Source organism: Papio anubis, chromosome 5 (genome assembly GCF_008728515.1).
Source record: "Papio anubis isolate 15944 chromosome 5, Panubis1.0, whole genome shotgun sequence".
NCBI classification, from domain to species: domain Eukaryota; kingdom Metazoa; phylum Chordata; class Mammalia; order Primates; family Cercopithecidae; genus Papio; species Papio anubis.
Window position 1 is genome coordinate 87,532,878 of NC_044980.1, and position 25,671 is coordinate 87,558,548.

General features: G+C 36.8%; 1 protein-coding gene across 9 annotated transcripts in view; it reads left to right on the plus strand.

The window, feature by feature from the left end:
- The window catches only part of KIAA0825 (KIAA0825 ortholog), a 239,425-nt gene that overhangs the window by 99,949 nt on the left and 113,805 nt on the right, over positions 1–25,671 (plus strand). The gene's annotated exons all lie outside the window — the stretch shown is intronic.

A 25,671-nucleotide genomic window follows, 5' to 3' on the forward strand; every position in this document is an offset into this window, starting at 1 on the left:
TATGCTACAATATTTTTTTCATTTAGCTTATAAGGCTTTAAAGTCAGAACAGCTTTCAAAAAGCTAGAAATTCGCAATTAGCATTTTGATTATAACCTAATTTGGAATTATCTGGAAAGTTAGATCCATATATACAATTGTACACATATCATCTACGTTTCAGGAGAGCCAGTGCCATTCTTATATTGTAACATTTTACTGTATTTATATTTGGACTAGTTACGTGATCAAATTAATTTTACTGTTAAAATTATATTTCCTTTGGGTTTAAGTAAATGCTACATTTCTCAATGTTCAAAAAAGAAAGGATTATTTATATATAGTAAATTTCAGTTAAATAAATCCTCTGTATTTTAATATGAAAAGATAGAATTAGGAGATTTAAATTCTAGGATAAACTCCATGACCCTCATATATCCTATCTTTAATTTTTCTTGAGGTTATTGTTAGGTTGAAAAAGGAAGATTTAAGAGAATATGATAAACACCTTTGAATATTTGAAAGATTCCTAAAATCTGCACTGGATGAAAGGTTGACCTGAATCACCTCTAAGGCACCTTTTTTTTTTTTTTCATAGTCCCTTGTTCTTTTAGTTAAGGAAGATTGGAGATGAGGGAAATGAATCCCTCAAGGAATGAAAAGATCCTTCAAGATAACGAAGTCCCTCAAACCAAAGAGACGATAGACTTGGGAGACACAAGATCACTATTGGAAAGCAGGCCAATCAAAATCCACTCTGTTCTCTCTTCTACTCAAGTAGCTCTGACCATTTGAATGATGATATCATGAAAGATGAAAAAGTATACTGAAGCCAACTCTGAAAAGTTGGGTATTGTCCCTATTTTATAGATACAGAATCTGTGGTTTGGACAAGTTAAGTAGAATTAAAGTCTGGTGAAGACTTACTTTTTGGTTTATAAAGGCAGTCTTCTCTCTGTGTCCTCATGTGGTAGAAGGGGCAAGGGAGTTCTCTGTGGTCTCTTTTATAAGGACACTAATCCCATTCATGAGGGCTCTACTCTCATCACCTATCCCTCTCAAAGCCCTATCTCCAAATGCCACCACCATGGGGCTTAGGATTTTAACATAAGAATTTTGAAGGGACACAAACATTCAGTCCACAACAGGGGAAATCTGTGTCTTTTACACTTAGGACTGTTAAAATTCTTGGTCTGAAATTACATTTTCTGAATATAGACTGATTTCTCTGCACAGACATTTATACAGGAGAAACTGCTAGCAACTTTCAGAGTTAAACCAATCATTCCTCTGCATGCCACACTTGAAAATGAGAAAATAATCCTTAGCTTTAAAATGTTTAAAATTTATTATGGATTTCTAGTCAGAAATTATTTTGCCTCTGTCATTTTTAAAATTGCATTTCTATTCCTCTGTTTATACACATATTTTTAATTTGCTTCTAGTCTTACCAAAACACTCATAAGAACATGATGGTTGGGCTATCTAAATGGAGATCTAAAATTGCACATGTAAGGAAATGAAAAGTTACTTAAAATGATGTAGAATAAGTAAGTATGTTGTTGTCTCAATCAAAAACAAAACGTATCAATGTTTGCTTTCACAACTCCTTTTCAACACTGAATAAAGACAGGAAACCCTTGTCTATTATTTAGAAAAGTATAGTTTACCCTATTTCCTATTTCTAGTTTAGTCTCTTTTATAACAGAACAATAAGTACCCAAGTTAGCAGGTAAGTGCAAGTCAGAAATGAGAATCTAATGTGGCCTTTGAAATTACGATGCCAGTGAAATAAAAAAGACTAAGTAATATGAAGTTTTGATGTTTAGAATTCTATAACATGGTCTTACTGAGCTCATCTAGAATAAATGGCTTTATACTGTTTGTCCTTCAAGGTAGAAATTAAGTTAAAATTTTAGTGTTAGCATTTTCACTAGCAAAAGGCACAACATAGTGTAATTATTGGAGTGGACAATAATCTATTCTGAAAAGAAGAGAAATTGCCTCCAAATTTTATGATGATCATTGTCAGAGAAAGCTATATTGTTAAATTGTTTTATAGTGCCCTCATACACCTTTTTTTCCAAACCGTACTGAAATCAATTATAATCATCTTTGTTAACATTCTTTTTGTAGTGCAATAAAACAGTAATCCTTCAGCTATCTGAAGAGGGTGTACTTTTAATGGGCATTTTTCTTATAATTTTTCTTAGTCATGATCACAAAAGCCATAAAGTTCCCAGTTATGGTATATGGTTCTAGTTAGTGGAGGCTGGACCCTGGAGAGAAATAGGAAAATGCAGCAATCACAGCCTCTTTAAGATTTAATAGCTAAACTCGAATGTGGAATCAGTATGTAAAAATGAGACAGATCTTTGCTCGAACTTATGGACAAGCGACTACTGCACAGATTTGGTTGAAGCTTTACCTCCAGTTAGTTTCTCTAAAGAGACTTGTGTTGTCTTTATTGAGTTTAAGCAGTTAGTCTTAATATCTTTATTTGATTAAACATATGCAAGTTTTGGAAGCTTTCTATGTTTATGGGCAAGTGATCCTCTCAGGCTTTGCCTTGTTTCTGTGACTCGGAGACAAGAAAATATAAAGTCTAAGTCCTTTCTATTTTTATGAAACCTATTTGTAGGGATTTGAGTTACAGAAAAGTACATACTTTCTTTACATTTATGACTATAACTAACAATAGGGCTACTAAATAGGAAATTTAGTGAAGATCACTCAGCCATGAACCAATGTGAGTTTGCTGTTAATATTTTATTAAATTTTATTCATGTGCCAAAGTTGTTAGGACACAAAAAGGGAACCAGAAATCAGACAGTTGTTTAAAAACATGAAACACCCTGATAAGGTTTGCATCCTTGTGGTTTTCTCTGCTGCCCTGTTAGTTCTTTAAGGTTCTGTCATTTTCAATCAACAGAGAGTACATGTGATCAGTATATCTGATAAACTTGTCAATGCCTCTTTAAAGCAGGATTCTCCGACCTATTCAAGTCAGACCCCCCTGCTTCATTTCAAGTATCATCTTGATAAGACAGAGCTATGTCACAGGCAGCTGTGTATAGCCAGCTCAGTCCACAACTAATTTGTGCAGGAAAAAATTAAATCAGGAGGTAAATTATTTCATGATTGCTCATTCCCAACAGAGTTGGGCATCATTCTGAAGAAAATATCAAATAATTGGTTTCAGGCCGTGTCAGACACATGCAATTCCCTTCTCTAATGGCTGTGTGTGGTAGCACCAGGCCTCAGGGGTCAGCAAGGAACTGGAAATAGCTTAGTGCCAGGCTCGGCAATAGAGAGACGGAGCACATAGGAAATGAAGTGGCAATAAGTGCAATCCATAGGGGAAATGTGCTTCACTTGGAGTTTAATATATCGGTTCAGAATCTGGCAGGAAGCCATGCAACAATTGTTTACCTTTTTGTCAGCATCTGCATCTGTTCTGTTTTGTAAACAGCACTTAACTCTCAGTCGGTAAATGCTGGAATCAATAAAACTGTTAAGGGATTTCCTTACTCCCCCCTTTTTTTTCATATTCTAAAACAAATGCACACTACAAACAATGTTTGCCTTAGATTAACAAGGAACAGACATTAACAGGGTCAAAGGGATTTGGTTGGGAACATTTTATAGCTTCTTGGGTGTACAGTAATTATATCTGTGTGATTTGAATGTATTTTGTAACCTATCCAAATTAAACTGTTAAAAAAAATTCTAGCAAGCAGTAATGAAGATGATTTTTTATAATTATCTTAAGTACTGTGTATAGAAAACTGCTGGCACCGTTTGTAATAATTTAGTTCTGTGCAATATTGTGTATTACAGCTGCTATGCAGAAATATTAAGTTGCCTTTTGCAGTTTTAGGAAATTAGTGATTATATCCAGCAGTACTAATTATTTTAAACATACAGTTAGTAAAAAAAAAAAAAAAAATTACATACCACAGTGAGACATAAAAAAGGATTGATCTGTGACTAGTGCCTATAAAACTAAGTATATCATTAGTAAATGAAAAAGAAAAAAAGAACACTACTTTTAAGTTCACTGTCTTCAGGACAGACTGACTAGATGAATGCTGTCATAAATACAGCATTATTACAATAGTTATTGGCATTACTTAAAACTGAATATCACTAAGATCAGAGGAGCACGTTATTGCTAGTGGGATTTATGCATGCATCTCTTCATGCTCTACTTTGGAAATTTACTTCAAAATTTCCACATATACAATTGCTAAGTTGCCTTGTTTTTACTTTATTAAACTACTTCATATCTGATTTAATCTAACTGTAATTCTGTGTTCAGAACTTTGTTTTCTTCTGCTTTTCCTTGTATAGTAAGCCTTAAATCTTAGGCTTTTCCATTTTTTTTCTCAGAAGTATGATTTCTTTGAATTCCCATTTCTCAGAAGTATGATTTTCATTGGATTCCCATTAACCACAAATAAAATTTGAGAATTGACTAGGTCACTGAGGCAAGATTTGCATTCTTTTGTCTGTCTTTATTTTATATGTCAGTGTTTGGTGTGAATTTTTCAATTTTCTTAACTATCATTTTGCTAATTCACCCTTTAAATTATCTTGGCCAAGTGATTTTTGATAGTCTGTCAGGTTTTTTTGGTTTTTTGTTTGTTTGTTTGTTTGTTTTGATACGGAGTCTCACTCTGTCACCAGGCTGGAATACAGTGGTGCAATCTCAACTTACTGCAACCTCCACCTCCCGGCTTCAAGGGATTCGTTCCCCTGGCCTCAGCCTCCCGAATAGCTGGGACTACAGGTGCGCACCACTAAGCCTGGCTGAGTTTTTGGATTTTAGTAGAGATGGGGTTTCACCATGTTGACCAAGATGATGTCGGTCTCCTGAGCCCGTGATCTGCTTGCCTTGGCCTTCCAAAGTGCTGGGATTACAGGTGTGAGCCACCACACTCAGCCATTCTGTCAGTTTTTAATAAAATATATTTAATTAGAAATAAGAATTTGAGAATTTGGATAATATCTTTATTACTCCTTTTGAGACTAGAAGATACTTTGACTTCATTTTCTTGACTATTCATAATACTCATTTTTTTGGTATTTTTTGGTGTATGATGGTATTAGTATATCGTAATATACATACAATTACGAGTTCTATGCACATGTAAATTCATTGTTATCACCTCAAGTGTCTAGATTTTGGTGCTTTCATCATCATCATAAGAATTACAATCCATATTTCATAAATTTGTACTGAAACTGGTTTATTCCAATGAAGTGCGGTGTGTTTTCAGGCTTAGAAACTAGACCAGAACTTCATTTTTATAAGTATATTCTATCCAAAGATAGAGAACCTACTTTATTAATCCATTCCATTATGACATTTACATGATTCAGTAAAAATGAAATAACATTTAAAACAATTATATGCCCTGATTTGTAAATATATATTTTTTAAAAGTATATTTAATAGTTTTGTCTCCAAATCCGAACCTGCCATTGAAAATCATGGACAAAATTTAGAAGCCAACTTTTACCCTTTTGTAATCACTTCCTTTATTGAGGGAAAAATGATCACACATTACTAGACTGTCTACAAATTTAAATAATATAAAAGTGAAAAACTTCCGTATTCACTTCCATAATTTGTGCTTTGCCTCTTCAATAGGAATTAATATCTCACTTTTGTTATCTCATGTTAAATATTCTAAATCACATCCTAATCATTTAGTATACAAGTTTAAAACTTTTCAGTGATGGAAATTTTCTTACCACAGGTCAGAGGGTTCAGTTTTTTAGTTCTTAAAATAATCAAAGTAGCTAGCCTGCATTTATGTTATCATTAAAGTTAACTATCTCCAACAGGTCTTGAAAAATTGTAGTGGTTAACACAGTATATCCTGATAGACTAGGTAAGGCATTCATGGGGGATGGGTAGTACCTATTGATCATTGGCTAATTTTAAAAAATTGATTGTTAAAGGTAGCCCTTTGGCCCTTTGTTGTATTAGGTGAAGGCAATAATCATTATTCCCTAAGCAAAGGGAAAATTAAGTACTAATTAGCAAGTATGAAGTGTGCAATAGTAGTTAGAATATAAGGAGTATTTTCCCACTGGTAGCAAATGCTACCTGGGGACAACAGTCAATAGATTGATTGCTGATAGCTAAATGTATTTTTCAAACCCAAGGAAGTAATATTAACTCAGGACTTTCAGTTTATGAGACTGACATGCTGCCAGCTGTGCTAAGAGGACAGAACCTCCAAAAAGTAGTATTAAATGTCATGAGGTAGAATGACTCAACATTATAGCAAAGTGTCTGTTTTGAAATCTTGTAATAAAATTAGAATTTTCTGGTAAATTATTTTAGGATTTATCTCATGCAATTATTATTTACATGTAGTATCTTTACCATTAATTTGACCTTTTTCTTTAATAACTTGAAATCTCTATTCAGTTAGTTTTATTTCCTTGTTTTTTATTTAAGACAAATCTTTGAAAAAAAGACAGATGTAGCCATCTTCATACTAATTGTAAAAGAATCTGAATGTAATTAGCTTTCATAGTCATCAAATGAGTGTTGCTTAGTTATCTATGTTTTCACCATTTGAATCATCTAATCTTTATTGGTGATGTAGAGGGGCTGACATATTTTATGCTCTTAGTTATGCCATAACTGATTTAATCTTGAAAATTGGCCTTTCAGATATTTTAGGTTGATATCCCCATGAAATAAAGGGATGAAGACTTATGAGATTAACTTTTTTTTTTTTTTTTCTTAACGCCAGGCTGGAGTGCAGTGGTGTCATCTCGGCTCACTGCAACCTCTGCCTTCTGGGTTCAAACAATTCCCATGCCTTAGCCTCCCCAGTAGCTAGGACTACAGGCACACACCACCAAGCCTGGCTAATTTTCTTGTATTTGTAGTAGAGATAGGGTTTCACTGTGTTGGCCAGGCTGGTCTGAACTCCTGACCTCAAGTGATCCACCCATCTCAGCCTCCCAAAGTGCTGGGATTACAGGTGTGAGCCACCGTGCCCAGCCTGAGATTAACTTTTTAAAATATCACATGGGTGAACTGGGCACGGTGGCTCACGTCTGTAATCCCAGTACTTTGGGAGGCCAAGGAGGGAGGATCACAAGGTCAGGAGTTCGAGACCATCCTGGCCAACATAGTGAAACCCCATCTTTACTAAAAATACAAAAATTAGCCAGGCATGGTGGCATGCACCTGTAATCCCAGCTACTTGGGAATCTGAGGCAGGAGAATTGCTTGAACCTGGGAAGCAGACGTTGCAGTGAGCCGAGATTACGCCACTGCACTCTAGCCTGGGTGACAGAACAAGACTCCATCTCCGAAAAAAAAAACCAAAACAAAAAAACAAAAAAAATCACATGGGCATAATTCTAAATGTTAACTTAGATTTATAATAAATATAGGAGAATTCTTTTTTTTTTTTTTTTTTTTTTTTTTTTTGACGGGGACTCAGGCTGTGTCACCCAGGCTGGAGTGCAGTGGCGCGATCTCGGCTCACTGCAAGCTCCGCCTCCCAGGTTCAGGCCATTCTCCTGCCTCAGCCTCCGAGTAGCTGGGACTACAGGCGCCCGCCACCACGCCCGGCTAGTTTTTTGTATTTTTAGTAGAGACGGGGTTTCACCATGTTAGCCAGGATGGTCTCGATCTCCTGACCTCGTGATCCGCCCGCCTCGGCCTCCCAAAGTGCTGGGATTACAGGCTTGAGCCACCGCGCCCGGCCTAAATATAGGAGAATTCTAATCAGGCAGCCTGTGTTAATAAAGATTTGTAATTTCTCTGGGAAAGAACAGATATGTACTTTTTTTCAATAGCTAGAATTTACACACGCTAAGATAAAATCTAGCCTTCATGTTGAATCACTCACAAAAATAAGAATATTTAATACCATTTTGGAATCACTCATGACACTTGGGACACAAATAAAGGAGCACAGGCTATTTCCCTAATTTATCATAAGCCTTTTGGAATCTTCTAGCCTCCAAGGGAATTCCAAGCATTTAAGTTTCACTTTGATAAAACTGGGCATCTGGGCCCACTAAGCAACTATCATGACTGCTTTGATCCTCTTGCTTGGTGTGAGTGAGAGCATATTCAGCTAATGATTAAAGAGAGGTACTTCACAGCGTTCACTCCAGCTAATTGTCTGTTGTCCCTCTACCTATTTGAGATAATTTAGTATATGGTTAAGACAACCTTTATTCATATACAAAATTCCCATTTATTGCTCAAATTTGCTTCTTTCTTGTTACTTACAATGAGAAAACAAGGAGAAATGTGATCCTGTCAATAAACGCCTTATTTAAGATATCTTAAGGGCTCTGATAATAACCTCTTTATGTGCTTTGTTGGAAGTAGAGCAATTTTAAGCTGATGGAATCGAGCCCCTTTCTCTCTTAGGTCTGTCTGCATTTTGGGTCCATATCTATGATCATTGTCCTTGATACACAGGCTGGAGTCATAGGCTTCTTCTGCTGCATGCTCTTTCAGTGCCTTGCTACTTTGAACTAAAGATGAAGTCTAGCTCTGAGCACTCTGAGCTTCCTGGAAGACGGCCAAGATTGGAGAATGCAGAGTAGGCTCTTCTTCCTTAGGAAGATATTCATATTTGCTTCCCAAGTGGCAGGACTTTCCATCGGAACTCTTGGGAAAGATCAGAGAGGTTCTTGTATTGGTCTTCTCTAAGGCAACCAAGAAGGGAAGTAACAATGTTTAAGTCATGAGCATGAGTATGGAAGCAAGAATGATGTTGTCAGATGATGGAGAAGTAGTATTAGTGCTATGGGAAGAGCTAGAGCAGAGGTGAGACATTCCTGTCAACAACATTCTATTCAGGTGAGGACATGTGTCCTGATTTGTAGGGCAGTGGGGCCTCACCAGGGGCCTTCTCAGTCAAGGAAGACAACCAAGTTCTATGTTCATGGGGGAGGGAATGGGACCAGAGAAGTGGATTCACTTCCAAAATGTACACCAGGAGCAATTCTGGAGCCTGGTTTGTTTTTGTTTGCTTCAGAAATAATACACATTTGTGAAAATTAAAGCTTTATGAAAGCCTGGAATGTGTTTCCTCAGTATTAGCAAGGAGAAAGAAGTGATAAAATTGAGATTGTTTAGATTGTTCAAGGAACCATTATAGGGAATTCATTTATTTATCAGTTAGGAGATTATGTGAAAAGGGCCTAGATTTACATTGTGGAAACAGGAAAAAAGAGAAAAACTGAAAATTTGAAAACATATTAAAGTATTTTTACTTTTTATATAGTCTTTAGTGCACCATGTAAAGTTATGCTAATTTTATATATATATATATATATTTTTTTTTTTTTCTTTTTTTTGAGATGGAGTCTCACTGCCACCTCTGCTTCCTGCGTTCAAGTGATTCTTCTCCCTCAGTCTCTCGAGTAACTGGGATTACAGGTGCCCACCACTATGCCCGGATAATTTTTGTATTTTTAATAGAGACGGGGTTTCACCACGTTGGCCAGGCTGGTCTCAAACTCCTGACCTCAAGTGATCCACCCGCCTTGGCCTCCCAAAATGCTGGGATTGTAAGCGTGAGCCACCATGTCCAGCTAATTGTATATTTTATAAATTTTATGAATCTGAAGTTTATTATAGGGTACACTTGCAGACTTCATAATATTAGATATTGATGGTCTAAAATAAAGTGACAAGTGATCCATTCCTAAAACTACATTTTGTTAGGAATCTTTTTATTACGTCAAAGAAATTATCAAAGTGATACATTTTTATTATAAAAATTAAAAAAGCAAATATACATGAAGGGAAAAGTCAGCATTTTTTTAATTTTATTTTTTATTATTATTATACTTTAAGTTCTAGGGTACATGTGCATAACGTGCAGGTTTGTTACATATGTATACTTGAGCCATGTTGCTCTGCTGCACCCATCAACTCATCAGCACCCATCAACTCATCATTTACATCAGGTATAACTCCCAATGCAATTTGATTCTGTTTCCCAGGGTTACCATTCTTATTCACAGTTTGTTTAACATTTTAGAATTTTTCTTATGCACATATGAGAATTCATACTTGTAACTTTAAAAAATGAGATCAAACTAGACATATTGTCATACAATGTACATTTTTCACTTAATATTTTGTGACCACCTTCAATTTCAGTGCAGTTGGGTCTGACGTTCTTTTCAGTACCACCATGATATTCTATAATATAGATGTTGCATAATTTATTTGTATATCACTAAGTTTAAATTGATCTTAATAGACTGTTGACTTGCTGGATTTAGAAAAATATTCATTTTTCTTCACAAAAGCATTATATGCCCATTGTTATATAAACATATTAAATTCATGTGTGTATGTATGTATATATGTGTATATGTACATATTTAAAGTGTATAATGTGAAAAGTATTAGGTCTTATTTACCTTACCTACCCTTAACCCTACCACCCTAAAGGAATCCCTGTTAATAGTCTGGTGTGTGCTCTTACACACTTAAGCATATACTGTACATGTACATTCTACAGATTCCTTTGCAATTTTTTTAACTTATATCACAGATCACTTTTGTATCAATACATATAGAATGATCTGCATTATTCTTTTTACAGGCTGCAAACTACAACATATGTATTATATGATTATATCATTATTCAGTCATTTAATTAAGCAACTCACATTTATAGACATTAGGATTTTTCCAGTTTCTTTTCTTTGTATACTTGTGTGAGTATCTTTGAAAGTCTTATTCCTTGAAGTGATATTCCTGGACCAGAGAGTAAGCTAATTAAAATCTTGATACATATACTCAAATTGCCCTGCAAAACAAATATACCTTTAACTACCAATATTCAGAAGCATGAATATCTAGATACATTCATTGAGCATGAATATCTAGATAGATTCATCAAGTCATTAATTATGATTTTTAAAATGGGTTGAAATCCCTGTGCTCACCTGACTCCTCTTGCATCATCTTCTCATTGCTGCGAAAAGAAGCCTGGACAAAAGGCATGGGAGTGAGGGAAGGCCACGTAGTGCTCAATGTCCTGTAGCTATTAGGAGCTTTGGAGTCAGACAGACTTGTCTTTGCATTCCAGCTTTGCCACTAGGCAGTTATGTAACCTTGGAGAGGTTGTTTTTTCTTCTAGGAGTGCCTAGTCATTTAATCTTGAATGGAGATGATAGTAATAAAACCTTCCTCATAGCATCTAAGCATTAATATGGCTATTATACATAGTATCTGGTGCAAACCAATTGCTTTGTTATTATCTTTATTTAAAACATATACATATATACAGACATACGGATACATTTATAGTATTGTACTGACGAGGTGACTTGCTGTCATATGTTAATGTGGTGTTCCCGAACATCAATATATAGCAAATGGCTGCATATTTTTTTATTTTTAAATCAATGCACAATGAACACTTTGTTTCATCTTTAATGTGCCTCATATAATATTCTCTGGAAGTGCTACATTATTTTTTTTCCATTTAAAATAATAGTAATGAAAGAGCCGGGCGCAGTGGCTCACGCCTGTAATCCCAACACTTTCGGAGGCTGAGGCTGATGGATCGCCTGAGGTCAGGATTTCGAGACCAGCCTGGCCAATATAGTGAAACCCTGTCTCTCCTCAGAATACAAAAAATTAGCTGGGTGTGGTGGCAGGTGCCTGTAATCCCAGCTACTAGGGAGGCTGAAGCAGGGGAATTGCTTGAATCCAGGAGGCAGAGGTTACAGTGAGCCGAGATCGCACCATTGCATTACAAGAGTCTGTCTCAGAAAATAATAGTAATGAAATAAGATGAAATTAAAATAATAAAGTATCCAGAGATCTCTTTTGTTTATCATGATGATTCCAGCAGTCACTTTGTGTGAATGATTGCCAGATCCAGCTCCAGGACTGATCTCGCCCTGGAGATTCGTACTTCTAGAGCTAAATGCCTGCTTGTTTGGGCTCTTGGATATTCCACAGGCACTCCAAACACCACATGGATAAACCAAAACTCCTCACCATTCCCCGGATCCCCCTCCTCTTCCCCAGTCTAAGTTAATGTTGCTAATAATCACTCAACCAGAAACTATGACTAATTCTCCCCTTCTGCTCTGCTCCCCATCGTCAAAAGAATCACCAAGATTTTTAATTTTGCCTGACCACCTAAATATTTCCAAGTCTATCTCCTCCTCTCCATTCTGCCATCAAGGCCTAATTTAGGGCTTTATCATCTCTCATTTGGACTTAATGTTAAAATAGTTTTGTTTTGTTTTTTTCATTGGTTTCTCTACTCTTATTCTTGCTTTCCTCTAAGACATCTGCCAAGTACACTTTATTCCCCTATTTAAAGCTCTTCAGTGGCTCCTCATCACTGTCATCATAAAGCTGCAGAGGCTAGGTTTTGGAAAGCAAGCCTTCCTTGACCTAGCACCTGCATTCTTCAGTCTCATCTCATGCCTCTCCCCACCTCATATTTTTTACTCTCCAGCAACACTGAGCTGACAGAAAGCTCTGCTCAGATGTGTGTGCCACCTCTTACTCTCTTCATCCCCTTCTTTGCCTAATTCCTGTTGATCCTTTATGACAGCTCATGTGTCATTTCTTCTAAGAAGCTTTCTCTGATCTAGAGCCCCTAATCCATGCTCCTACAGCATCTCCATATGTCTTTCTCAAAGCTTAGCATATTCTATTAACATATCTAATTAGGGATCTGTCTCCGCATATGGACTCTGAGCACCTCAAGGACAAGAATTACTTATTTTCTTCAGCACCTAATTCACTACCTAATATATGACAGGAGTTCAATGAATATCTCTTTAACTGAACCATTTTCTTAAAATAAATCACTATCTGGAAGTTTAATAATCTGTATTGGTACTAGCCAGCCAAACAACTTATTAACTGAGCCTCAACTATTTAAAAAATATTATACTAAGATTAATGGGGATTCCAGAAAGTGTAAGGCCCTTGATCCTCCTCTCCCCCAGATTGGGAAATGAAATATGAATATATGAAAAATTGATGAAGTTATGCAGACAAGCAGCTGCAGAGGTCCGAGAAGAAAGAGATTGCAGGAAGTAGGGGTTCCTTCTAACTTCTGCCCAGGGTGATCAAGATGAAATGGAACCATGTTGGTTGCAGGGTGGGCAGGAGCTAAAGAAGCAGAAAACAGGAATTGATGAACAACAGTGTTCACTTTCTGGTGCTTTCCTGCAATGCAGGGGGGAATGCTGGCTCAGAAATAGAATTTCAACATGAGGGATGTTCACAGAATGGAGAGTTTACTTAGAAGGCACCAAACAGAAAGAAAACCTGGGCCTCGTTTTTCAGGTTTTCTGGCTTCTTCCATCCCGTCACTCAATCCTGAGAGTTCCACATGATGTCTGATTCTGTAGTTCAGTCCCACTCTCCATCCCAGCTCCACCCTGGAGCAACTAATCATATTTCTTGTGAGGAAACTGCTTTACCATGAGCAATTTTTTCTGAAGTTTGAAATCAATTTAAAGCCTGATTTTATGTGGTGTCTTCAAGTGCCTTCAAATCTAGGAGGTTGAAAAAAAAAAAAAAGATGAACCCACAAAACAATATGGGGAGAAAAACCTTATAAGACCGTATTAAATTAATTACCAAGTGATTTATTATAAGACTTTAAATACAGTAGGAATTCAGGGAAGGGAGATTTTAGCATAAAGAAGAGCAAGCTAGAAAAACTTCATGAAGATTTGGACTCAAGTTTGGCTGTGAGTAGACCTTGCAGAGGCAGAAGTAAAAGGGGAGAGCTTCGCTTGCAGTTCAGACAGTACCAGCAGTAGAGATTACAGTGACTTATTGGAGACAGTGAAGACAACTGTGACTGGCGCATAGGAGCTATTCTATAAATAATTAATGAAGGCATTAGCCAGGACTCTGAACTTAGAAGTGACATCTTTGTTCTTCCATTTCTCATCTCTGCTTCTTATGCAGAAAAGGGAAGGGTGTTAATTAAAAGAAGAATGTTGTAGATTACACAATAGAAGAAAGAGCTAAATAATTAAACAACAATTACACCTCTGGAAGAATGGGAACCAGAGGATTCTGGAGACCTGAGCAACAGGACCTTAACCTTTGACTGTATTTTAGTCATCAATTGTTTTGATTTCTCCCTATGTGGTGACTTCACTCTGACCAGTTTCTCCACTCAGTGGGTACATGGCTCCTGGCAGTTTCTTGCTCATATCCTAACAGCTTCCCGGTACCTCAGTGTGGAGAGTCTCAGGGAAGACTTCTGATTGGCCCAGGGATAAGCTTGTTATTAGAAGAGCGAAAGGAGTGCTGGGCATACAAAAACTATGTCAAATAAAAAGTGGACAACTGAATGAATGATATGATATGATATGATACCTAGCCTAAGAACAGATTACAAGAGTCTTGAAAACCAGTCTTTGATGTTTAAATTACACATGGTAGCTGTTAGTCTTTTGAGCAGAAAAATAACTTGATAACTTGATAGAAGTGTTTAAGAAATACAACTTGTCCAGTTATGTGTAAGATTACCTGAATGGGGAGAAGGATATAAACAAACCATCTAGAAGAATATTTCCCCCACCCCACTGCCTGTAAATCCTAGTGTGAATTTTAATGTGAGTTTATGCTGAGGTGAAGCCATAAACATTGAGAACAGGATGGCTAGGTGGGAATACAAAGCATTTAATAGGGAAGCAACAGAACAATTGCTCAGAGTGTGGTTTCCAAATCCACAGCAGCATCACCCCGGAATAAGCTAGAAATGTGAACACTCAGGTTCCTCCCCTAACTCACCGAATCATAAACAGTGGGAATGGGCCCGGCAATCTGTGTGTTAACAAGCTCATCAGGTGATTCTCATACATGCTGAAGTTTGATACCAACATAGCATACGTTCAACCGATTAGGTGGGTGTCCAAAAGTAATTGTGTTTTTTGCCATTAAAAGTTGAAAGTATGGATTATAGAGCCATTCAAGTCTTGGCTCTGTGACTTATTTTTTATATTTTATTCTTTTTTATTTTACTTTGGGGCTCTGTGACTTATGAGCTTTGTGACCCTAAGCAATTTATTTAACTTTTACGTATCTTAGAGGTAAATTGTAATATTAGTGCTTTCCACCTATTTATGCTAATTCTCTAATATAATTCTCTAATATAAATTACATAATGCTATAATAAGCATTATATAATTTTTTTCTGTCATTAACATTGGTAGAACTTGGTGTTTGAAGGGAATGTGCAAATGAAAGATGATTCTGGCTGAAGCTTGCATTGGCTCTCATTGGTGACCAAAAATTGGCCATATTATTCCAAAATGAATCTCACAGATTGAAACTATTCATATAAATCACCTCCTGACCTCCATACTTTGTTCTTCATTTGATGTCATTGCTAGTTTTCTCAGAGTGGATTTACTTTGTCACTCACTAGTAAGTAACTTACTTTTTCTGACCTTCAGTTTCCTCATTACAGTTTTAATGAAGATTGGAAACAACATATATAAAGTTCTTACCATATAGTATGTGTTCAGTAAATGGTAACTATCAATTAGTGCCGTGGCAAACCCTATTAATCTCAATAGGGAAGGCACCATGTTCAAGAGGCCGAAGAAGAGACTCAGAGCCAGCAAATGAGACATGGGATTTTATCAGGGGCTCACACGTAGGGGAGAGAGTCCGGTAGCGGCGGGCTGGACAGGAAAACTGCAGCGGCTTGCAAACACCATGCTATTTATATAGCATTTTCATTTAATACTCTCCCCGCTAATAACCTCCACCTGACAACTTTATTTAACCCAAAACTCAGGGCCTGAGTCCCCTGTACAGACTGGCCCATGTTCCATGGAAAAGGCTGGGGACTCGGGTGTTTATCACAGCTAAAGAATAAATCTTTGGCTTGGCCACTCTGGATTCCCTAGCTCAGAACACACATTCAGGTTCATCTGCCACACAGGGGCATTCGAAGGGTATGGGTACATTATTGCTATCAGGTGCGTTTACCCTACCATTACTCTTATCTCCATTTCATCATCTCACCTCTCTTCTTTTTAACCAGTTTCTCCCTTTGTGTGTCAGTAATCTATGACTGTTTTCTCTTTTGCATTCTTTCTATTTGCTGAGGGCAGGGGTTGACAAACTTTTTCCTTAAAAGATAAATAATAAGTATTTTAGGCTTTGCAGCCCACAAGGTAGGTCCCTGTTTCAGCTACTTCACTTTGCCATTTTAGCGCCATGTAGCCAAAGATCAGCAGAGTGGTGTTTCAGTGATACTTTGTGGACACTGTAACTTGAATTTTATGTGATTTTCACATGTCATGAAACAGTCTCCTTTTGATTTTTGTCCATCCATTTACAAAGAGAAAAGCCATGTTGAGCTTACAAACTGCACCAAGATAGGCTGTGGGCCAGATTTGTCCCATGAGCTGTCATGTGCCAACCTGTCTTGGAGGGGACTGCCTCTTCCCTAGCTTCTCACCACTTCCCTTTTTCTCCCTTCCCACCTACTCTTGTCTTCCCTTCCTCTTCATCACAACCCAGCCACCAATAACACTGGATCTAAAATGCAATCTAAGTGAATTTTTAAATATTTGTGTTTATTAAACAAAGCTTTATGTGTTTATTATAATATAAAAATCAAATAAGTCTAAGATCTGTCTATATACTCAAAGAAAAACTAAGTTGCTTCATTTCACATGTATTTTCTATTGATTTTTTTCAATTGAAGAGTTCCCATGAAACAAACCATAAGTGAGCCCAGTATTAACCAGTTATATCAAAATAGGATGACAGTCAACTCCAGATATTTTCTGCAATTAGTTTCTTACCAACACTGAGTTTTTCTTATGTATCGAGTGTAATGTTTTTCTTTTTGCCTGAACTAAAATAGTTAAAGAGAAGGAAATTTATTTCCATGAGCCTTGGATGGCCACAGGAGCTGATGGTGACTGGTGAGGTATGGCCCTCCTTAGTCACCCCACTCTGCTTTCAGATCTGACTCTGTATCTGTCTCCTGTTGCTGCAAGTGATGTATGTCATGTGGTGTCTTGTGCATGACAGACACAAAGTAAATCTTTATTGAATTAGCAAGTGAAACCCACTTAAAGATGCTTTTTGTAGATCATAGGCCTTTTGAGGAAAAAGATAATGTCTACCACCAAGGGACTGCAAAGTCATATTTGGAGTTTGAAGGCAATAGGACTTTACCTTTATGGCTGAATAACTATCATTTAGGAGAGGAAAGCAACTAAAAAGGTAAGTTTAACTATAAAATTTACAAAGTGCCATCACACCTGAGACACATCTTCTCTCCTTCTCAGGCCTACCCTACTCTTTCAGAATACTAAGCTCATGAGTACAGCTTTTCAGGTGGGCACTAGGGATTGCTATTTTCACCATGGCTATCTCTTTTCACATTCATTTTAACATACATTCATGGGTATTATAATTTTCCTACCTGATAAAAAAGTGTGAAGAGAATCTTTTCTTTATTTTTCAGTATAGAAGAGGAAAAATGTGCCATCTCTTTTGAAAGGCTGTGATTCAATTGGAAAGTATATTACAAAGCACACTCAGCAGGTGTCCTAACTGAAATCCATCTTTTTGATGATGGCATTTTTTTTATTTGAGTGCTAAATTTTTAAAATTAATTTTTAACATGTTATATTAAGTGCTGATACATATCTTCTCTGTCACGGCATATCTTTTAAAAAATGAAATATCAATTCTCAGGTTCAACCTTGGGCTACAGTAAAAATGAATTGTTAACTGAGTTTTAAGTTTTTTCTACAGGTTAATTTTTAGTCATGATATGAGAAAGTAACACATATGATAAGAGATATAATTAACTGAACTGTTGCAAAATGTGAGACCAAGAAAGGGATACTAGGAAGATATTTTCATTAATAATGTACCATTAGCATATAGTACTTAAAATTTAAAACCCATTTTATTACACTAGAGATGTCTTTTTATTAGGATGTTCCCTCAAAGGGTCAGCATATCTAAGTATTTACAACTGGGAGTTAAACCAGCATAAAACAAAAGTCAGCTGAAAAATATTCAGAAATTTGCCCTGAATACAGTTCTCAGTTTTGGCTGAATTAAAATGTAAGCCATTCTTTGATTAGCATCTTCAACTAACAGTGACCTAAACTGGCCACATCAGGAGTTAGATATTCTGTCTCATGTTCTCAGTCAAAAAAATAAATAAATAAATAACAAGGATTGAATATAGGAGAGGGACAAGAGTATTATACCCTTGGGAAATGAGCAACAAGTCAGATTTCTTGCTAATGTAATACTGACAGGTTTTGCCAGAGAAGAGGGAATGGAGTGTGAGAGAATTTTGTTATCACTGAGCAGTAAGTTTAGGTAACATCCAGTGGAGCCAGCATTGGCCTGGGAATCATAAAAGGGTAAGAATAGAAGCAGTGTCTTTTCAGTTTTTCTCATTGACCCAGAAGAATAGCTTCAGGGTGACTCTATCTTCACCCTTTTTAGCCACTTAGGTTTCTCTCGGTATGTGAAACAAAGGGATATTTACTGTCTGGACCCCTCCAAAGGAAACAGAAAACCTCCCTGTCACGTGAGGACTTTCAGTGGGTTGGGAGGATTTATTTCAAACCCAGTGGTTCTGTCTATACATCTACCTCTCTTTAGATCATGATTACTAATCCTATCAATGGGTGCAAATTTTAGTGCAACAACTAGAACAATCAGAGAAAGAAGGTATAAAAAATGCAGATATTGTATGCACTAGCGATTCAGTCTCCTCTAATACATATTTTGGTTGTCATGTACCTCTATGGAAGCAGTTGCCACTTTGCACTAATCAGTGTATTTGCCTAAATTCCTGAATGGGTGACACCATTAGTTATTTTTCAGTATATCTCATCACCTTACCCAAGGCCTATATTGTAATAGACTAAGAGAATTATCTGTGTAAATGTGTTAAGATATTTAATTTTATGAAATGGGAAGAGTGATGAATTTCTGAGGTAGAAGCTGGAAAGGACTTATTCTTGCAAAGGGAAGTAGAAACTTCTAGAAACTACAGGTCTCTTGAATGAGAGGGAGATTTATAGGGTCTATTTCTGATAAAGTCAGACCAGATCAAGGCAGAGGGCCTTAGCCAGATGATCAGTAGAACTCTAAGGCCTGAGAACCTCTTGGAATTATATGCAAAACATCCTTCTATGCACATAGATGCATAGCTTACATTAAATTTTAAAAGAGATGATAATCACATGCACACACACAAACAAAACCAGTGTTTTTGAAGAACTGACACAGTAAGGATGCAATGGGAGGTCTTGGAGTGGGGCTGCTATTCAACTTTATGAATGTTAACCTTAGAGATGGTGTCAATTAAATAACAGTTAATATTTAAAGTAGTTTATAGTGAAATAGGTCTCTGATATGGTGTTTATCATTATTTATCTCCAAAATATTTCCTGTTAAAATTGTTATGTAGTAATTAACGTGAAACCTCATTTAGTATTTTACTAAAAGAAGCATGTTTACAGTGGAGGGGGAGAAAGCCAATTAAAATAAGTTAAAAGCAGTTGATTTTGTCTGTAACACTCACTAATGATACCCCAAATGTACCATTTTGAAACCACTCATTCATATAGGCACTCTGATGGATAATGGGAATGCAATCATGGGGAAAAAAGATCTCTGCCAATAAGGAGTTTAAAGTTTAAGAGATAACTTTCAAACTAACCATTATAATGTGACATGGTAAGTGCTAAAATGACGGGTTGTGCAAGGTAAAATAGGAAGGAGCATGGAGAATAAGATCCTGACCTGGCTTGGGGTCTGAGGGCAGGCTTCTCAGAGGAGATGAGACTAAAATCTAGCATTTGTTTAGCAAGTACTACCTCCCAAGAACAGTTCTAATGTGTTAACTTAGTTAAACCTCATATACCATTGAGACATAAAGAGACTAAGTAATTTGTCCAAAGTCGTATTGCTGGTAGGGACAGTGCCCAGATTTGAAGCCAAGCCATCTGGCTGCAGCTTCTGTGTGTTAGCCCCTCCGCTATGCCACCTCTGTGCTTCAGGTAACGATGGTATAAATAAACGTATGATAAAATTGGTGGTGGGGTGGGGACACCAGAAATGGGGAAAGACAGAGAGAGGAAGAGGAGTCCAACTTTTAGCTTCTAAGGTTAAATGTTTTCTAAATTCAGATTCAGATTCACTCACATTCATGAGGCTCAGTTTCCTTAATAGTTCTTTCTCCATTCTCTCACCATTTAGAAGAGGGTCCTGACACTTACCTCTGGGTTATCTGAATTTCCACATATTCAGCTTGTGTTGGGTTACATTTTCACTTAACCTCATAGATATTCATTTCATTCTTTTAATAATTTATTTACTCATTTATTCACTCAATTTATTTCAAAGTTTTACCTTGTCTATATTGGGTGGTACATATGGAACCCTCCTCAAAAGAGATGAGAAGAAATTCAGTTCTGCAAACTAAGGTGTCAATATTTCTTGTTGTAGTTTTACCCCAGATTCTTTTCTAGTCATATACATTTGCAAAATAAGTAACAGTTATAACAATAATGCTTCAAGAAAAGGGGGAAAACAGTTTCAATTTCATCTTAGTGTACATAATAAAAACAATGCCTGCAGGTCCTCCACAATTTTCTAGCTACTAGTTAGGCTGACATGACAAAGAAGGCTCTTTACAAACTCAGGATCATGGTGTTTGCGTTCTGTTCTTCCCCCTGCTGTGGCTCTATGGAACCTCCATGGAACCAAGCATTTGAGGCGGCCCAGTGATTCTTCAGGCCACTACTATCCATTCAGTGGGCTCCGGAGTCCCACCTGCTCTCAGGAAGTGACTTAGGTCTTGGGACAAGTACTGCTTATTTGTTCCTACGTGGTCCCTGCTGACTTCATATTATAATATTGTTTAAAAGTTTTCTTTACTGGAGCAAATATCTTCCATTTGGATTATGTCATAAATTTCATCTGGAATAATAAGACTTTCACTAGCATTTGTGTCTCACTTCTTTTTATGTCACTTGTCTGGTGGCACTGAGAATACCTCTTCACTGAAAATGGATCCATTTACAGTCAATAATAGGGAGGCTCATGTTCGTTTTTCTTGGGAAAACTGAAATGCGCACCTTTTATCCTATAATACTAATCCTCCAGCTCCAGATTATCTGATTGTGTAGCTTCTCATTTTCTCTTGTATCTTACCACTATTATTAATAAGAATTCTGTTGCTAATAGCTTTGGAAAATAATATGTGTGCTTTCAGCCACTACCAGTATTTTTATGGTTTGCCTGATTTAGCTGGACTTTGATTTTTCTTTCAAATGCTGCTTTGTTGCAGATCAAATGTGAGGAGCCCTCATGTCCCTCTAGACTTATTTTCAATGTCCTAAATTTTGCTAGAAGAGAATGGGGTCAATACTTGAACTAGGTATAACTAACATTTAACACCTTTAAGTGTATAATCTGTAGTCTATATTCTTTACGTGTGATATACCTATATATATGTGTATGTGTATATATCTAGACACATAATACCCATATATTTACAAATATATATAGACAGAGAAGAAGACTTTTTTAAAGATGTAGGATAATAGTTTTGTAAATATCTGTGCACATTTTTATGGTGAAATTTCTTTTTCCTAAAGTATATTTTATTTTTTAACACACAAAAGTCATATTTTAGAAAAAATTTTATCAATATACTTTATCAAGTTCCCAGCCCATCATTGTTTTTATAGCCTTTTGCACAGGCTTTCTATTTTGGAAGTAATCTTCAAATTTATTTTGTCAAACAGAATGCTATAAGGAATGTTTATAGAATACTGTAAATATTTATTTAATTATGAACTTAAAAACATCTATAATTATTTATTGTTTTAACGAATACATTTTAGGTTTTGGTATAAAATCTTACTTTGTTCTGGCCTGAACCTAACTATTTCTAGGATCCATGGGATTTCATTCATTTGATTTTTTAATCAGTGTTTTGAGTACCTGGTTTGTATGAGATTATGCTGGGTTCTGAGATACTATGGCAAATAAGCTGGATATAGTCTTTGGCCTCATGGAAATCATTTTACGTTTGTGATGACTGTGTCTAAGGAACTTCAAATATTCTTTAGGTTTTTTTCCTAACAGCAGGTCTTCTTTTGCCCAGGGCAAATACGTAGGATATATTCTAGGAAATTTCCTACAGATGTTCCATACTTCTTCCAAAAATAAAAAAGTCATAAATTTCTTGACATGGAAAAAGTGGATAAAAACAATGACTGCAGGTCCTCCATGATTTTCTAGCTACTAGTCAGGCTTACTTTTTTTATTTATTTATTTTTATTTTTTCTTCGAGACAGAGTCTCTCTCTGTCACTCAGGCTGGAGTGCAATGGCATGATCTCAGCTCACTGCAACCTCTGCCTCCTGGGTTCAAGTGATTCCCATGCCTCAGCCTCCCAAGTAGCTGAGACTACAGGTGCACGCCACCACGCCTGGCTAATTTTTGTATCATTAGTAGAGACGGGGTTTCATCATGTTGGCCAGGCTGGTCTCAAACTCCTGACCTCAGGTGATCCACCCACCTCGGCCTTCGAAAGTGCTGGGATTACAGGCATGAACCACCATGCCTAGTCAAAAAAGTGGAGTGTTTTTTTTTTTTTTTTTTTGTCACCGGTGTTTTATGCAATAGCAACTTTTTGGTTGACTTCTGAGACCCAAATCTAGTTTTTTTTTTTTTTGGTGCTTAGAGAGTGATTTTTAACCACAAGGATTTTTTTTTGTTTTGGTTTGTTTTGTTTTTTGAGACAGAGTCTCGCTCTGTTGCCCAGGCTGGATGGAGTGCAGGAGTGTGATCTTGACTCACTGCCAGCTCCGCCTCCTGGGTTCACACCATTCTCCTGCCTTAACCTCCCAAGTAGCTGGGACTACAGGCGTCCGCCACCTCGCCCAGCTAATTTTTTGTATTTTTAGTAGAGACAGGGTTTCACTGTGTTAACCAGGATGGTCTCGATCTCCTGACCTCATGATCCACCCGCCTTAGCCTCCCAACCACAAGGGTTTTTATCTAAAGCTCATGAACCCCTCAGACAGGAGTCTCAAACTCTAGTGTGCAAAAAGCTCACTTGGGACACTTGCTCAAAAGTAATATTTCTGGGCTTCGTCCCATAGAGATACTGATTCATTAATTCTGGAGAAGATCCAGAAATTTGCATTTTTAATGCTACAGACGATCCTAAACTGTACTGCCCTGTGAGAGCCAAAGATGGACTTCAGGTGGTTCTGTTTAGCCTTCACACTGTGACTACATGAATTGTATTCAATGAGAAGGTCTAGGAATCTTTAGATGACTTTCCTTAGTTTCTTAAAGGGGTCTGCAAAAATACCATGATAATGCTAGAAGCAGTGGTTTACAAGTGGAAGAGGGTACTGGTAAAATCATCCACACAACCAGCAACAAGAACCCACAGCAAAAGGTCTAACAATGAAAGAAAAATCTATAAAGCAGATACGAATACTCAAGTTGTAGAGGAATCCAGAGCAGTGTCCCCCACGCAGCTGTTTTTGAGAATATCTCAGAAGTGAGCAGATATGTGTTGATAAACTGGTGTTCATTGGTCAAAAAGGTTTGAGAAACACTAAGTTTAGAAAGTTATTACTTTATTATGGAAGTAAATAGAGACTTTAATATGCTATTTAGCTTTGTGAATTACTTTAAGAAGAATTTAGTATGTAGTATTTCCCAAGTTTTTTTTGGTCATAGAACCCTTTTCATATAATCTAAAATGAGAGCAATTTCAGAAATACCCTTTAACAGAGGGACAAACAATAGTCCCTGAGTGTAGCATAGAAATAAATAACTCATTATAACTGTATCATGAAGAAAAAATTATATTGTTTTAAATACAGTAAATAACAAAGCAGAATATTTTATACTGCATTTTAGAAAAATTCTTATTAAAATTATCTATAAAGAAAAAACCCTCAACTATCTATTTATTATTTATGTGGACTTACTCATCTAGTTGATGGTAAATTAAGTAAAGACTTTCTCTAAAATGAAAATTTAATTTTATCTTTATAATATTTTGGGGATTTAGGAGAAATGCGTATTTCCTAAGAATCATAGAGCTCATCTTACAGCCAAACAATAGTTATTACGTCAGATATTTTACAGCAATGGTTGGCAGCATGCCAGACAGAGTTGCCTGTGTATAAACATGTATGTCCAAAACTTTGAAGCACGACAGTTCCATAGTGATTTAAATAAATAAATAAAGGTCAGGTTGACTTAGTGGGGGAAGGAGAACTCCTAGATTGATTGTATCCAAATAAAAGTTTTCAGAAGGGCGCGGTGGCTCACGCCTGTAATTCCAGCACTTTGGGAGGCTGAGGAGGGCCAGCCGGGGCAACATGGTGAAATCCCGTCTCTACTATAAACACAAAAATTAGCCGGGCATGGTGGCGGGCGCCTGTAATTCCAGCTACTCAGGAGGCTGAGGCAGGAGAATCGTTTGAACCCGGGAGGTAGAAGTTTCAGTGAGCCGAGATGGAGGCACTTTTTTTTCTTTTCTTTTTTTTTTTTTTTGGAGACAGGGTCCCACTCTGTGGCCTGGGTTGGAGTGCAGTGGCGCAATCTCGGCTGACTGCAGCTCCGCTTCCCGGGCCTAGGTGATCCTCCCACCTCAGCATCCTGAGTAGCTGGAACCATACAGGCTTGCGCCACTACGCCCAGCTAATTTTTGTTTGTTTGTTTGTTTTGGTATTTTTTTGTAGAGATGAGGTTTGCCGTGTTGCCCAGGCTGGCAGATAACGTTTTCTGGAGAGGTGACTTAGAGAGGAGGAACAAACAAACAACATTGAAAAGTGCGGAAAGGAGATTAATTTAGCAAAGGAGAAGGTCAAAGGAATTTCTGCTGGGAGAAACTCTTTCCTGATTTTGTTAACAACGAAGAGTTTAAGGGACAGAGAAACATGTGCTTAGGTAGATAGAAATCATGAGTTAAGGTGTGATGATTAGGACACTAGTCCTATGAGATACTGTGAGGTAAAATAAGTCAAATAAGTTTGGGAAATGCTACTTCGTCCTTTGTGTTTAATTTTGCTTTAATTGGCCTTTCACAAAATGAATTTATCACAGAATTATTTTCCCCATAAATTAAGAACCCGTACAATACCCCTTGGGAGAACACTGAGCTGATAGTAATAGGAAATAAGGGCTACTAATTAATGGATCGCTACCATAATCATTGGTTCTTTGGGACAAAAAAAGATTAGATTTAGGTCATCTATTTTATTCTGTCCTCTTACATTATTTAGTTATAAAGATTCACTGAATTGAAAGAAGATTTACCTTTCACTATTGTTATATTCCTGGAATACAAGATTCTTCTAAATCCAGGTCATGAAAGTAAGACCTCTTCATGTAGAATCCTCAGACCTTGCATAATTGTCAGCAAGTAGCAAGCACTCATATAATTTTGACTCTTAAAGATTCTTCTTCGGGTGCTTCTTTGCTTACTTTATAAACATTCACAAGACTTCCAATTTGGAATTGAGCCAGATAAAGGCTTCTTAAATATGCTTAATTTCTAGTGAAGCTATTGAGTGCCCTTTCCTAATAAAGAATTAGGAAGGATTCTTAAAGCCTTTGAAAATTTAGTTTATAAA